General features: G+C 38.6%; 1 protein-coding gene across 1 annotated transcript in view; it reads right to left on the reverse strand.

Moving 5' to 3' along the window:
- Positions 1–15,102, reverse strand: part of CNTNAP2 (contactin associated protein-like 2) — a 2,354,843-nt gene that overhangs the window by 1,650,972 nt on the left and 688,769 nt on the right. The gene's annotated exons all lie outside the window — the stretch shown is intronic.

The following is a 15,102-nucleotide window of genomic DNA, read 5'->3' on the forward strand; positions in this document are numbered from 1 at the left end:
TCCTCTGGGTCTCCGGGAGGCTGCATCAAGTGCTGTGTCTTGTCATGCTGGAATATCCCCAATCCTGCCCCCTCACTTTGCCTGATCCCCTGGTCCAGGCAGCCATCAGCGTCACTGCTGTGATTGCACAGTCTTCCTTCCTCCTCCTTTGCCGTAGTCCTTCTGTACACAGCAGCCCAAAGGGCAGTTTGAAAAATATGCAGGTGGGTAAGGTAGTTCCTGCACTCAAAATACCCTCTGGCTCCTGCTCAAGTCACTTGGAATGAAGTCCAAGGTCCCCCAGTGGCTCACAGCAGCCTCTGCACTGATGACATCCTGCAGCATCCTTGTCCTTCACTGCCCAGCCTCCCTTCCCTTCTGACTGCAACGACAGACTTGCTCCTGCCACGACCTTTGCTGTCACTCTTCCGATGACCGCAAGGCTCATCCTTCACCTCCCCCAGGCTCTGTTTAATGTTTTCTCTCACAGTGCAGACAAGTTTCCCCAGTCTACCCAGCTATACAAGTACTCACTGCCCTCACTCTCTGTAACCACGCCTTGCTCTATTTTCCTTCATAGCATTTACAGCCATCTGATATGTTGTGTTTTCATGCACGCAATTGTTTGATTGCTTTTCTCTCTCCCATGAGATTAGAAGCTCCATGGAAATAAAAGTTTTGAGAGTGTGCTTAATGCTTCCTTTCTAATGATCTGAATAGCACCTGGCACTTGGCATACACTCTAATGACATTTGTAGAAGGAAGGAAGGAAGCAAGGGAGGGAGGGAGGAAGATAGGGAGGGAGAGAAGGAGAGAGAAAGGGAGGATGGGAGGAAGGGAGGAAGGAAAAACAAGGACAACTATACCTAACAGACTCAAAGAGTCTCAAGGCACGATGCTACCTTACAACACGACATAGCGCCTAAGTTTGAGAGAGATGGTCCTAAATCTCCAACAAGTGTTTACATGCGCTCAGTGTTGAATTGAGCAATGTGAATATATTTCTCAGAAACTTAAATGTAAATGACTGAAAAGAGGAACATAACATTTGTCTTAAAAGTATCAGTTTACAAAGTGAGAATCCACAGTGAAGGGTTTCATATTAATTGTTTAAAGATTTACTATTATTTCAGCTGCTGTTGATCACACACATAAAACCTTGATTTTCTAACTTCCGTCTCAGTCTAACTTTGTACAACTTTTTGATGTAAGTTCTGCATTGAAATTTAATGACAACTATTACTTCAGAATTTTCCATTATATTAAAAATGTACTCGTTTATTTTACTCATTCAAATAAAACAAAAATTTATGACATATAGACACTATTCTATACAAAATACACAACCAATAACCAACAAGGACCTACTTTACAGGACAGAGAACTACACTCAATCTTTTGTAAGAACCTATAAGGGAAAGTAATCTGAAAAAGATTCCAAAACACTTTGCTGTAACCTGAAATCAACTACACTTCAATAAAAAATAAACTACATCTAAAAAATTTTAAAGAAGAACCTATGTTGTGTCAGACACAGGAAATGCAGAATTGATGAAACTAACATTGTTCATGTCCTCACGTAATTTATGTTTCAGTAGAAACTAAAAACTAACTAAAACAAAAACAAACAGGTAAAAACGTGAATTCATAGGATGAATTCATAGGATGGGATGGTGATAAAAACTACCAAGACACCCTCGATATGAAAGAGGGGCTAGGAGTCTGTGGGTAGTTGCAGGCTTTGGGTGCCTAGCCAAGATAAGTCTCTTTGATTGGGTCACATCTGTGTAGTAACCTAAGAAAAAGAGGACATACTCTGACAGAGCTCAACAGCACCATGCCAGGAGAAGCTTTCTGTCCAAACCTGCTCAGTAGGACTAACTTGATGATCCTTGGAGAAGGAAATGGCCACCCACACCAGTATTGTTACCTGGGAAATCCCCTGGGCAGAGGAGCCTGGCTATAGTCCATGGAGTTGCAAAGAGTCTAAACAACTCTACCTGAGTTGTTTAAACAACTAAACAACACTACCTGATAATAAGGAATAATACATTATCCAAAATTCAGCATTCACTGAATACATAGCTCCATGTTACACATGGTAAATAATTAAAATGAAGTTGATAATCAAGTGATCCATTTAACTTGCTTAAATTTAGAACATAAATACAGCAGTTTATAAAATCTGAGGATAGTTTATCCACATTAGTTGTTTTCTTTAAATTGGATTTCCATAACAAATTAATCTTTATATCAAATTAAAATTTTTTCACTAATTTTAAAGACTCATATAAATCAGAATAACAAAATTAGAGTAAAACTGGGATTAAGAAAGATAAGAACATATAAAAATTATTTATTTTTAAAAAGTACTATAGAATTATTATCATAATTTAAGGATCAGATATCTCACAATAATCTGAGACAAAATCTATAACTGTATAAGTAAGCAAGAAAAATGTCACATGAATTATATGTTCTCCTGAAAGACGGTAGTCACAAATATTTATTATGATCTTAGTCCCTGCTTTGCACTGTTCTAATCACTTTGGACAATAAAATATCTGTCTATGTATCTATTTCCCATGCTCTCATAAGTGGTAACAATATATAGACCCACATAAAGCAATTAAACATGAAACAAGAAAATAATACCAGTCTGTAATTCAATGCTGACTAGAACATAATCAAATCCTGAAAGTAACAAGTAAATTAAAAATACAGGACTATGGTTTAGGTGACCTTATCACTCCTGGCTTTCTCCTAAGTGTGTGACCTTGAGTACATCAGTTAACCCCCTTCCGACAGATGAAAATGTGAAAGTGTTAGTCACTCAGTCATGTCCAACTCTTTGAAACTCCATGGAATGTAGCCTGCCAGGTTCCTGTCTCCATGGGATTCTCCAGGCAAAAATACTGGAGTGGGCTGCCATTCCTTTCTCCGGAGGATCTTCCCAACCCAGGGATCAAACTTGGGTCTTCTGCATTGCAGGCAGATTATTTATCATCTGAGCTACCCTGACTCACACATAATATGAAGAAACTAGCTAAATTTCTCTCAAACTCTAATGCCCTTGAGCACTGTCAAGGACAAGAGTGCACAACTATGTCCCCCAGACCAAATCTGGCCCACTGCTCGCTTTTGTTAAGAAAAGCTCACCCCCATTCACTCATTCACGTCTGCATTCACATCTCAGAAGGATGTCACAAAAAGAGACACACAGCCTCTGAAGCGAAAGGATTTACTATCTGACCTTTTACAGAGAAAGTTTTCCAACCTCTGGCTCAATATGATAAATATTCCATGTATCCACAAAGAAGAATGATTAACGATCACTTATGGTAATAGGTAACCTACAAATGATAAATAAGACCTGAAGAATTGACAGGATACAGATGAAGAGGGTTAAGAACACTATGCTGCTGCTGCTGCTAAGTCGCTTCAGTCGTGTCCGACTCTGTGCGACCCCATAGATGGCAGCCCACCAGGCTCCCCCGTCCCTGGGATTCTCCAAGCAAGAACACTGGAGTGGGTTACCATTTCCTTCTCCAATGCATGAAAGTGAAAAGCGAAAGTGAAGTCGCTCAGTCGTGTCCGACTCTTAGCCACCCCATGGACTGCAGCCTACCAGTCTCCTCCGTCCATGGGATTTTCCAGGCAAGAGTACTGGAGTGGGGTACCATTGCCTTCTCCTAAGAACACTATAGAGGGAGGAAAAGTTTCAAGTCTACAATGAGGATGAAATTTCCCCGTGATGGCTGTAGCTACACTCCACGTGTGCCCATATTGCCAGACTGACTATTAGGATGAATGATCCATCTTTACCTCCAACTGTAATAATAGTTATTACAGCTTCCATCTTCCAAAGACTCTGATTGCTTGTTGTTCTAGAGCATGTGTCTCAATACTCTGCAGACATTAAACAGTAGAAAATCAAACAGATCCCTGGAGAAAGTTAGGATTTTTATAGTAGTGTAATAGTAGTAGTAGAGAGAGGGAGAATGCTAACATTTGAAATAATTTAGTATTGTATTTTCCCATACTGGGATGTCTTCCAAAACTACAGCCACATAGTTATGGCAAATATTTGGTCTCCAGTGTATTTCCCTTCCAGGGAATCCTGGATGAAAACTAGAAGAGCAGATGGGCCTTGAGTTTAATTTTCACACAATTTCAGTCAATCAGAAAGGCAGACTAGCTGCAAGAATTCTGTATGAATTCAAGCTGGAACAGAGGAAGTGATTGGCAAAGTGAGACGAAATGGCTGTGGCCCTTCACCTCTAAGAGCATGGCCGAGAGACATCTTTCTTGGCAAGGGGGATGGACAGCAGTTCGCGAGGTCAGAGGACATCAGAACATATGCCATTGACATCAGAGTAGCATTCAAATGTTATCTCTGATAAATAAATAATGTTGGAAAACGTTCACCACATCTTTTAAAATCATAACACTTACAATATATGGTTTACATCACGCATTTGGAAATACAAGTAGATACCCAGAAAATAAGAATGACGAAGAACTCCAGAACCAAACAGTGCTACCAGGATGGAAATTCCATTTTTTTAAAAAATTTTATTGGAGTTGCTTTACAATGTTGATTAGATTCTACTGTACAGCAAAGTGAATCAGTTACACGGATATCCCCTCTTTTTTGGAATTTCCTTCACGTTCAGGTCACCACAGAGCACTGAGTCGTGTTACCTGTGCTATACAATAGGTTCTCATTAGTTATCTATTTTATACATTATATCAGTATCATATATCATACCAGATCAATACAGCACATCTATCCCTACCTCTCAATCCATCCCATGCCCTCTTCTCCCCTTGGTATCTGTATTTTAAATTCTAACATTTGATTCCCATTCAGAAAAAAAAAAAAAAAGAAAGAAAGAAAGAAAGAAAGAAAACACTGTAAAAGGCAGATTATCAGGGGAATGCATCATAAAGTGTTCTCTTTACTTCATGTGCATTCAAATCCTGACTTTTGAATCTAGAACTGCATGACCACCAACCTCAGGTTTCATGACTCCATTGCCAGGGCAAAGTTAAGAGGCCAGACCTCCCCCCTAAAGTCTTCTGTTTCCAATCAGTAGCCTCCTGCCTGGCTCCTTCTGGCCAAAACTATCTCAAATTGTAAGCTAAGTGGTCGTGCTCATTTCCTTCCCTGGCTCCCCTAAGAGCATCTCAGTTCCTCCCAGAGATGGCCTGTCTTTCCCATGGCGATGCTCCTTTCAAGCCCTAGAGGCCCATCTCGGTGGGTGGGCGTTCCAGGACTGTGTGATGCCTCCCACTCCTGACTTTCCTTCTGCTCTGCCTGCTCCCCAAGGTGTCCAGCTAAAGCCAGTCGGTGTCCTTCTCAGCTGAGTCTACAACTGCCTGAGTCTCCAGCCACTGTTGATGATGTTATCCCCTGTGCCATTTCCCTGACTTCCTGGACAAAGCATGCTTTGTTTCACAGACAGTGGAAAATTCTTTGGACAAATAAGGTGCTATTTCTTATCTAGCCTAGTGGATAGTTTTAGGATTTGGATGAAAAAGAGACTGAAGCCACGACTCAGGTGTGTTTCCTGAGGAATCACTGAGGTTAATATAGTCCTGTAAATGCTTCACAAATTAGCTTGTCGGTGTCCACACTCAGATCAAACAAAGGCTGGTATGGGACCTAGCACTGCTTTAGATACTGAATTCCTAAGATGATGATTCTGTGTGTGTCTGTTTTAAATATTCTTCTCAATAAAGAGGAGAGAAGAAGAAAGGGAGGAAGGGAGGTTGGAAGGAAAGGAGGGAGGAGAGAAAAAATGAGAGAAAGAAAACAAGAAAGGAAAAGAAAGGAAGCAGAAAGGCACAGCACTAACAATAACTTCACAATCTGTTTCTCAACATCTAAGACAGGCCCACTATTTTGATTCCCTATAAACGCAGGCCACTGGTTCCGGAAGTTCTCTGTTTTGATGCACCTGGAAACATGGTGCTTTGGTTTCTTTCCTCAGCACACATTCCTTGCATAGGCTCTGTCTTTTTCACCTCAGAACTTTGCTACCTTTAGCATTCTATTAAAAAAAAAAACAAACTGAGATCATTTCCATATGCCATCCGTGGAAATCCCATACCCCACTTACTTTTCTCTATGGAAACGGTGTAATTCTACCTGGGAGCCAAATGTCTTTGAATTGAATAATTTACATATACATTGTGATGTTTAAATACTGTATTACTCCTTGAATGTATGGCGAGTACTGGAAATTGACACAGGACATGCTGTTCCAGTAGAGTTTATAACTTTTTTTTTTCAAGTTCAGTTATTGTAACTTAACCTGATCTAATAAATAATTTCTAGGATAGTTGTGATTTGCAGAGATTAGTATTAGACTGAGCTTTTCCCAATATTAGCACATGGAAGAAAGCATGCTCTTTACAATTGAAAAAAAATGGTATTTTATTCCTAGGGATATGAATTTGGATGACTAAGTTCTATCTTATCCAGAGTGTCTTCAGGTTTTTGTTTTTTGGGTTTTTTTTTTTCATTATTTCAAATGTCCATTTCTAATTTTGGATAAGTTTTTTTTTATGATTTCCTACATCATAGCAATAGAAAGTAAATGGTTTCAAAAATCAGTATTATAGGAGAATTCTGGAAAAAATGTTTGCTCTTCCTTAGGGCAAAATACTGATGACTCTAACTCAACTCTAATTTTATATATCTTCATTCTCATCATAATTTCCTCCCATATTTTTTATGACTCATACATTGCTTTGTATACTTCTTGCTCAAATATCCCTGCCCTATTCTTTGTCACTGGAAATAATTTTTTTTTTGCCTGATCCTATAAAATTCCATACAATACAGAGAAAGAAAGGATTTTCACAATCCACAAAAGTAATCCCTGTTACTAGTTTTCACATACACACATACACACTCACTACATTTGATAGAACATGTGTTTAAATAGGTAAGGTCATTGACAATCTGGTCTTTAGCATACACTGACCTATCAAAGAAATGTCCATACAAATATTGCCTTTTGGTTTTAAATAAAAATAAATATTGCTTTGTATTTCATTTTATGTAGGGATCTTTTATTATCTACATCTGGATCTTCATAGCAGGGTTAAACTCCTTCGCACAGAAAATGCAAGAATGTTAGTTCATTGGTAAAAGAGATCATATATTTAAATTGAGAATTAATTGCCCTTTCATACAATGTATGGAGAATTAATCTAGTTTTCTGTACTTAAGGCATCTCACAAAAGACATGAAGCCAGCAATCATGAAGAAAAGTACAATTAGATTGCCATTAAATGCTAATTTAGAAAAAGGTAAAGACAATAAATTTGGAACTAAATCAACTGAGTGGACATGTTTTACCTGACATATAATGAAAATCAATAAGGGAAAAAAGGAAACCCATCTCTCCCCTTTATCTTCTCACTGAATCTTTCCTCTTTACAACTCCAAGGAGGGGACCCTATTTTCCTTTTGTTCATTTCTACTCAATGAGAAACAACTAAATGTGCCACCATATGCATTACAGTAGCCTTGAATTCAATGAGGCAGTCGCCCCTTTTCCATCTCAGTAGCATAAATAGTAGAAACCATTGAGCCAAAATCAGCAAATAAATAGTAATAGCAATCATTTTTGAGTACTTATGAGGCAGGCAATGCAGTAAATATTCTGAGAGAATTCTCTCAGTGAGTTACTTTATTCAGTAAGACTTTGACATGGATAGCATTACCATCATACGATGAGGAAGCTTGAGACATCACAGTTAAAGAATAATAGTGAAAGTGAAGTGAAGGTCGCTCAGTTGTGGCCAACTCTTTGCAACCCCATGGAGTGCTTAGTCCATGGAATTCTGCAGGCCAGAATACTGGAGTGGGTAGCCTTTCCCTTCTCCAGAGGATCTTCCCAACCCAGGGATCAAACCCAGGTCTCCTGCATAGCAGGTGGATTCTTTACCAACTGAGCTATCAGGGAAGCCCAAAGAAGAATAGGACAAGGACAAAAGCCAAGTTGTATATGGTTACGAGTTTTTGAGGTCTACCATCTCCAGGGTCACTTTGGATAAAATCTGTACACTGGATTTATTCTTGAGTGTGTAGATCTCCTAATAAAAATGAAACAGTCATATTTTTCTTGCTGTTGTTTTCTAGCCACTGAGTCTTGTCTTGACTCTTTTGCTACCCCATGGACTGTAGCCCCACAGGCTCATCTGTCCGTGGCATTTTCCAGGCAAGAACACTGGAGTGGGTTGCCATTATCTTCTCCAGTGGATCTTCCCAATGTAGGGATCCAGCCCATGTCTCCTGCACTGCCGGTGGGTGCTTTACTGCTGAGTCACCAGGGAAGCCCAGATTTTTCTTACCACTTCCCATTTTGATCCCAGGAATTTACCTGATGTGATGCCCCCTCTATCATGCAGCAATTCTAAGGTCTTCTGTCCACAACAGACCCATATCTTTCAACTAAAAGGAAGAGACACCTGCAGTTTAAATAGGTGTTCTCAGAGAAAATCAGACAGGATCAGCATTTCAGCTTATATGCCTACATCCAATAAAAATAATGTTCATCACAGTACATCAAATTTACTCCAGTTATTCATGTAATAAATATTTATTGGGCACTTATTTCCCTTCAACCTTTATCCCTTCAAAATCCATTTTCTATGTACTTGCCTGATAGATCTTTTAAAAAGCAGATCAGATTATTCCTGGCCCTTGTTCCTGAGGGCTTCCCCTTGCATTGAGTATGGAACCCTAACTCCAGCAGAGCCTGTGATGGCTTGGCTCTGAATGATCTCTGGAGTTATCTTATTCCACTCTTCTCCTCTGAGTCGCTAAGCTCCAGTTTCACTTTCCTTTCTCTTTTTCAGACACACCAAGCACATTCCTGCTAAAGTGCCTCTTCCTCTCCCTGCCTCGTGGCTGGAATTCTCTTCATCAGCTCTACAGAAGGCAGACCCTTTCCAGACTGCCCCCAACTCAAATACCAGCCCACTCTTTCTCTAGCCAGTGTCTCAATTCACCAACTCATCTTCCAGCTTCATATTTTCCAGACATTACTTGGTATTTGATAGCACTGTTTTATTTTGTCCATAGCATCAATGATATTCTCTTTTTACAATAATCATATAAAATGAGTAAATTCTTAGAAAAATATAACTTTATCAAATTTGACTCAAAAAAGAAATCAAGCAGTTCGTTCAGTAATGCCATAGCCATTACAGAAACTGAATCAGCAGCTTAAAATCTCACAAAGAAAACCTCAGGCCCTATATAGTTCACAGGCAGATTCAACCAAACTCCCAGGTGGTTCAGTGGTAAAGAATCTGCCTGCCATGGTAGGTGACACAGGAGATAAGGGTTCAATCCTTGGGAAGGGAAGATGCCCTGGACTAGGAAATGGCAGCCCACTCCAATATTCTTGCCTGGGAAATCCCTTAGACAGAGGACCCTGTGGGGGGGGGAGGGGTGGGCTACAGTCCATGCGGTCACAAAGAGTTGGACACAATCGAATGACTAAGCACACACAAATAAGTTTTATCAAACTTTCCTTTAAAAAATTACTTTTGTTAGGTAGGCTGTTTTTAACTTTTTATATTATATTGGAGTATAGTTGATTAACAATGTTGTGTTAGTTTAAAAAAATGAAAATAAAATAATTCGGATTGTTTATCTTTTAAAAATGTTTATTACTTTTCTGAATTGCCTGGGATCAGGGCATGTGCCTGTCCTGTTGAGTCTGTATTCGCAGGGCCTAAGAATCTGGCATGCAGCACGAATACCATATAAGGCTGTTGCATTAGTGCATTGCTGACAATGATAAGTAATAAACCCATCTAAATATGAGCAGGGCAAAATAGTTCCTAGGTTTTGGCAACTGAGATGTATTTACTTTATCTAATGGACATTTTTTGCATTTTCCCATTAAAAAAAAAATTGCTTGTGCAAAAAGAGTTGGCTTTATCCCATAATGTTACATGTAGAGCTTCCTCACTATATCCCACGTAAGTAAGATCATCTCTCTGATCTTTATCAACTTAAAATGATTTGTCATTTGAACCTTTGTATTATACTGAGGGTTTTTCTACATCATCAGTACATGCCTTTAGAATTTTTAAAATATCTTGGCTCCAGCAGTGAATTTTGTAAGAGATGAAGCTACTGACTCTTCTGAGAGTACCCTTTCAAAACCCCTTTTGTTTGCTTTGTATGCAAAAGAAAATAAGAATTTGGTATTTCTACTTTCCTCCTATATCTCTGAAAACACACTGTGATAAGTATTTGGTTATATGTTGATCTCCCTGCTATATGGTGATCTGTTCTGAAGGAAGGGGAGTTTTTTACATTCTCAGTATATGGAAAATATAACACATGGTAGGGATCTTCACATCCTTTGAAAAATATTGAACACAATCGGTAATAGTAGCATCTGTTAATGAACAGATTCAATGTTATCATCTTAAAAAAAATCAGATAAAATTTTTTCCATTTTTTTTTCAGTCTAATAGCTACATTCACAAGACATTTAAGAAAATATAGCTAGAGAATCAGCCATGTTTGCAAGAATCATAGTTGTAAATCAAATAGGAAATTGTCTGCTCTGCACATACCATGGGTGAATTACTCAAGAATTGCAGTTCAAATTTTGCTGGACATTTAACAGCTGCAGCACATTTCTGACAGATGGTTTAACAGATTAATCAGTTTCAAATTATCTACAAAACTGTTATATACTAGGGAAAAAAAAAAACAGATTTGTGAGAATAAAAAAGAAGCTTTTTCTCCTCTAAGTCAATCTTTTTAATTTCAGAGAAATAAACCCTGTCCTATCAAACAATAAAAATCAATGTTCACCTTTTGTACAATATAGGAAAAGTTTTGAAAATTTTATTTATATTATTTCATGCTAAAAAGGAAACGGTATTCAAAAGTAGCATCAACTAAGGATTTAATCTCTAAAATAAGGATGAACATGGTCTTTTTTAGTCTTTTTTTCCTTAGCTTATATTCTATAGGCTCATGAAGAGGCAGAGCTACCAAAAATTTTTAATAAACCAGTAATTTGAAGAGTGCCAAGGTCAACTGTAGTACAACTAAATGAACCTTAGGCCACTTCTAGCTGTCATTGGTAATCTTCCTATGGACAAGACTCTTCTAGATTGCAATTTGTTGGTCCACTGGTAAACGACTAGATTTCTGACTCGATCTAGTTTCCTTTACTTTTTAACTCAAAGAGAGTATTCTGTGATAAAAAGCAATGTATTTATTGACAATCAAGTCTATATCCTAGATTATTTAACCCACTGCCACTTTTAATTAATTAACCAAAGGGCATTATTTAAACCTCCTCCAGTGTTCCTGACTCAAGTTACATCAGATTTGATCATGAACTGGATTGGTCCAAAGTGGACAGTGGAGCACCAGAGAGTCAATAAAGCAAAGCTTTCAGAGAAGGTTCAGTTAATCAACATGTACTTATGGTATGCTAAGGTAATGGAAAATGGGCCATGAAATAGTGTTTGTAATATAATCCCAATTTTATATACACATTTATATGCAGAGTACATTATGTGAATGCTGGGCTGCACGAGTCACAAGCTGGAATCAAGATTGCCACGAGAAACATCAATAAGCTAAAATATGCAGATTATAACACTCTAATGGCAGAAAGCAAGGAGGAACTAAAGAGCCTCTTGATGAGGGTGAAAGAGGAGAGGGAAAAAGCTGGCTTAAAACTCAACGTTCAAAAAACTAAGATCATGGCATCTGGTCCCATCATTTCATGGCAAATAGATAGGGAAACAACGAAAACAGTGGTAGATTTTATTTTCTTGGACTCCAAAATCACTGCAGATGGTGACTGTAACCATGAAACTAAAAGATGCTTGCTCCTTGGAAGGTAAGCTGTGACAAACCTAGACAACAAATTAAAAAGCAGAGATATCATTTTGTCAACAAAATTTCATATAGTCAAAGCTATGTTTTTTGCAGTAGCCACGTGCAGATGTGAGAGTTGTACAATAATGAAAGCTGAGCACTGAAGAATTGATGCTTTTGAGCTGTAGTGTTGGAGAAGATGCTTGAGAGTCCCTTGGACTGCCAGGAGATCAAACCAATCAATCCTAAAGGAAATCAACCCTGAATATTCATTGGAAGGACTGATGCTCAAGCTGAAGCTCCAATACTTTGACCATCTGATGTGAAGAACTGACTCATTTGAAAAGACCCTGATCCTGGGAAATACTGAGTCAGGAGAAGAAATAGGGGCAACAGAGGATTAGATGGTTGGATAGCATCACTAACTCAATGGACATGAGTTTGAGCAAACTCCAAGAGATAGTGGAGGACAGGGAAGCCTGATGTGTTGCAATCCATGGGGTGGCAAAGAGTCTGACATGACTTAGCGACTGAACAGTAGCAACCATATTTATTACAAAAACAGTGAAAGTTTAATGTCAATGGTTTAATGTATTTTTATAAGACAAGTTTTTAGAGCATTTTTATGTTTAGAACTAAATTGAGAGGGTGGTACAGAGGTTTCACATACATCTCATATCCCAACACATGCATAGCCTTCGCCATTATCAACATCACTCATAGAATGTTACATTTTTTACCAGCGTTGAATGTACACTGACCCATTATAATCACCCCAAATTCATGCTTTATCTTAGGATTCACTCTTTGCATTATATGCACAATGAACCTGAACAAATTATGGTGACATATACCCAGCATTAGAGTGCATGCATGCTCAGCCATGTATGACTCTTTGAGACCCCATGGACTGTAGCCTGCCAGGCTCCTCTGTCTGTAGAATTTTCCATACAAGCATACTGGAGTGGGTTGCCATGTCCTACTCCAAGGGATCTTCCTGACCTAGGAATTGGACTGTGTCTCTCGTATCTCCTGCACTGGTGAGGTAGATTCTTTTACCACTGAGCCACTTGGGAAGATCCATCTTTATAGTATCATAGAGTAATCTTTCTGCCCTAAAAATACCCTTTTCTATGTCTGTTCATCTCCCAAACCCTAACCCTAAAAACCACTAATTTTGTTTACCGTCTCTATAGTTTTCCCTTTTCCAGAATGTCATACAGTTGGGATTACATGGCATGAAGTTATTTTGGATTGACCTCTTTCACTTGGCAGCATGTGTTGACATTTCCTTCATGTCTTTTCACAGCTTGAGAGCTCACTTCTTTTTAGTGCTAAATGATATTTCATTGCCTGGATGTATCACAGTTTATCCATTTACCTACTGAAGGACATCTTGAGTGCTCACAACTTCTGGCAATATGAAAAAGCTATTATAGATACCAAAATATGGGTTTTTGTAAGGGATAATGACAGGTTGATGTTTTAATACTTAAACATAAAAGTGGGAGGATAAGAAGAAAATGCATTAGATAGAAAATAGAAGAGAAAAACATTCCAGACAAGCACATCAGTATCAGTATTACAAAAAGGGCTAGGGTTTTAGGGTAAGGGTTAGGGTTAGGGTAAGGGTTATGAGAATGCCTAGTGACTTTAAGAAGTAATAACTAGCAGAATCTTAAATTAAATAAAACAAAAACAACCCCAACAACTTACTGCAGCTGCCTAACACACTCTTCTCCCAATTTCCACTTGGATAACTTATCACATTTTCAATCACATGCCAGGAAAAGAGACCTTCTCCAAATCTACCATACCTCAAGCTAAATTCAGTCTGCCTCCCTTTCTCAGAGAACCCACTTCCTTTCCTTAGTAGCAATGCTGACAAACAGGAATCATGTACTCATCTGTGCATTTTTCTGTTTAATGGTGACTCCACCGTGAGTTGTTCATCCTCACGGATGAAGCTGAGGATTGTTTTCTTCGTGTCTGTGTTCCCAGTACATGGAACAGTGATCAGTGCCCAGAATGAATGAACAGCAGATGGTACAGAGGGTAGCAATCATTGAATTCACAGAGGGATTTATCTGCATAAGGATGCTGAGGCCAAATTGTGTTGCAAAATCTCATTTGTTCATTCCTATTTTGCTTGTTCTCAATTATTCTTTCAACAAATGTTCACTGGGTGCCTATTATGTTTAAATCTAGGTATCCTTTATCCCAGATTTCACAGGCTGGTGAATTCCATGCTAAAAATGTGGGTTATATTTCATGGACCTTGAGAAACCACTGAAACGATTTGCTTAATAGGGTAGTGATATGATCCAATAATAGCTCTATTTTAAAAAGCAAGAAAACTTTGATAGTAGGGTAAAACAGACTAGAAGGTATGTTCTGAAAATGACAAGAATATTATAACATTGAAAATCTGAAGTGGCACACAGATGAACAGAAGCCAGTGGCAGTGGGCTTACAAGAGGGGAAAGATACAAAAGATATTTCCAGAGGTGACTGGCTTGGTTTTACAGGATGTGTGAAGTAATAGAAAAAAGAGAGGTAAAAATTACTGAGATTTCTTTTCTGAAAGACAGTACAGTGTGAAGTCTTTCATCAAGTAAAGGCTATAATATATGCTATTGGACTTATTTGCTTAAATCATTTAATAAAACAAGATGTCTGAATCATTTAAGAGCATATGTGAAGATTATACCTTTAGTTAAAAGTTAGGCTTTTAACTAAAATACCAGTCATGGGTTCTGCATTTCATTCGTTGAAGCAATAAAGTTCACTTAACTAGGAATCAGAAAGCCAAGAATATAGCATATATGAAATTTCCCCAAGACCCTTCAGATTCTCAGTGACCTTATTTGAGACAAAACCACCCAGCACTTGATTTTACATCTACACATTAAATTGTAAACATCCATCTCTTTCACTGGGGTACTTTGCTGTTGAGTAAGATTTATTCAGCATGTACCAGGTGGTGCGGTGGTAAAGAATCCCCCTGTCCATGCAGGAGACACAGATTTGATCCCGGGGTTGGGAAGCTGCCTTGGAGGAAGGCACGGCAACCCACTCCAGTATTATTGCCTGGAGAATCCCTTGGACAGAGGAGTCTGGTATGTGACAGCCCATAGGGTTGCAAAGAGTTTGACAAGACTGAAGCAACTTAGCATGCACGTACAAACAGCTGTGCATGAATGCCTGTCCATTCCATTTCTGATGGACCTTTCTTTCTT

Source organism: Capra hircus, chromosome 4 (assembly GCF_001704415.2).
Source record: "Capra hircus breed San Clemente chromosome 4, ASM170441v1, whole genome shotgun sequence".
Taxonomy (NCBI): Eukaryota; Metazoa; Chordata; class Mammalia; order Artiodactyla; family Bovidae; genus Capra; species Capra hircus.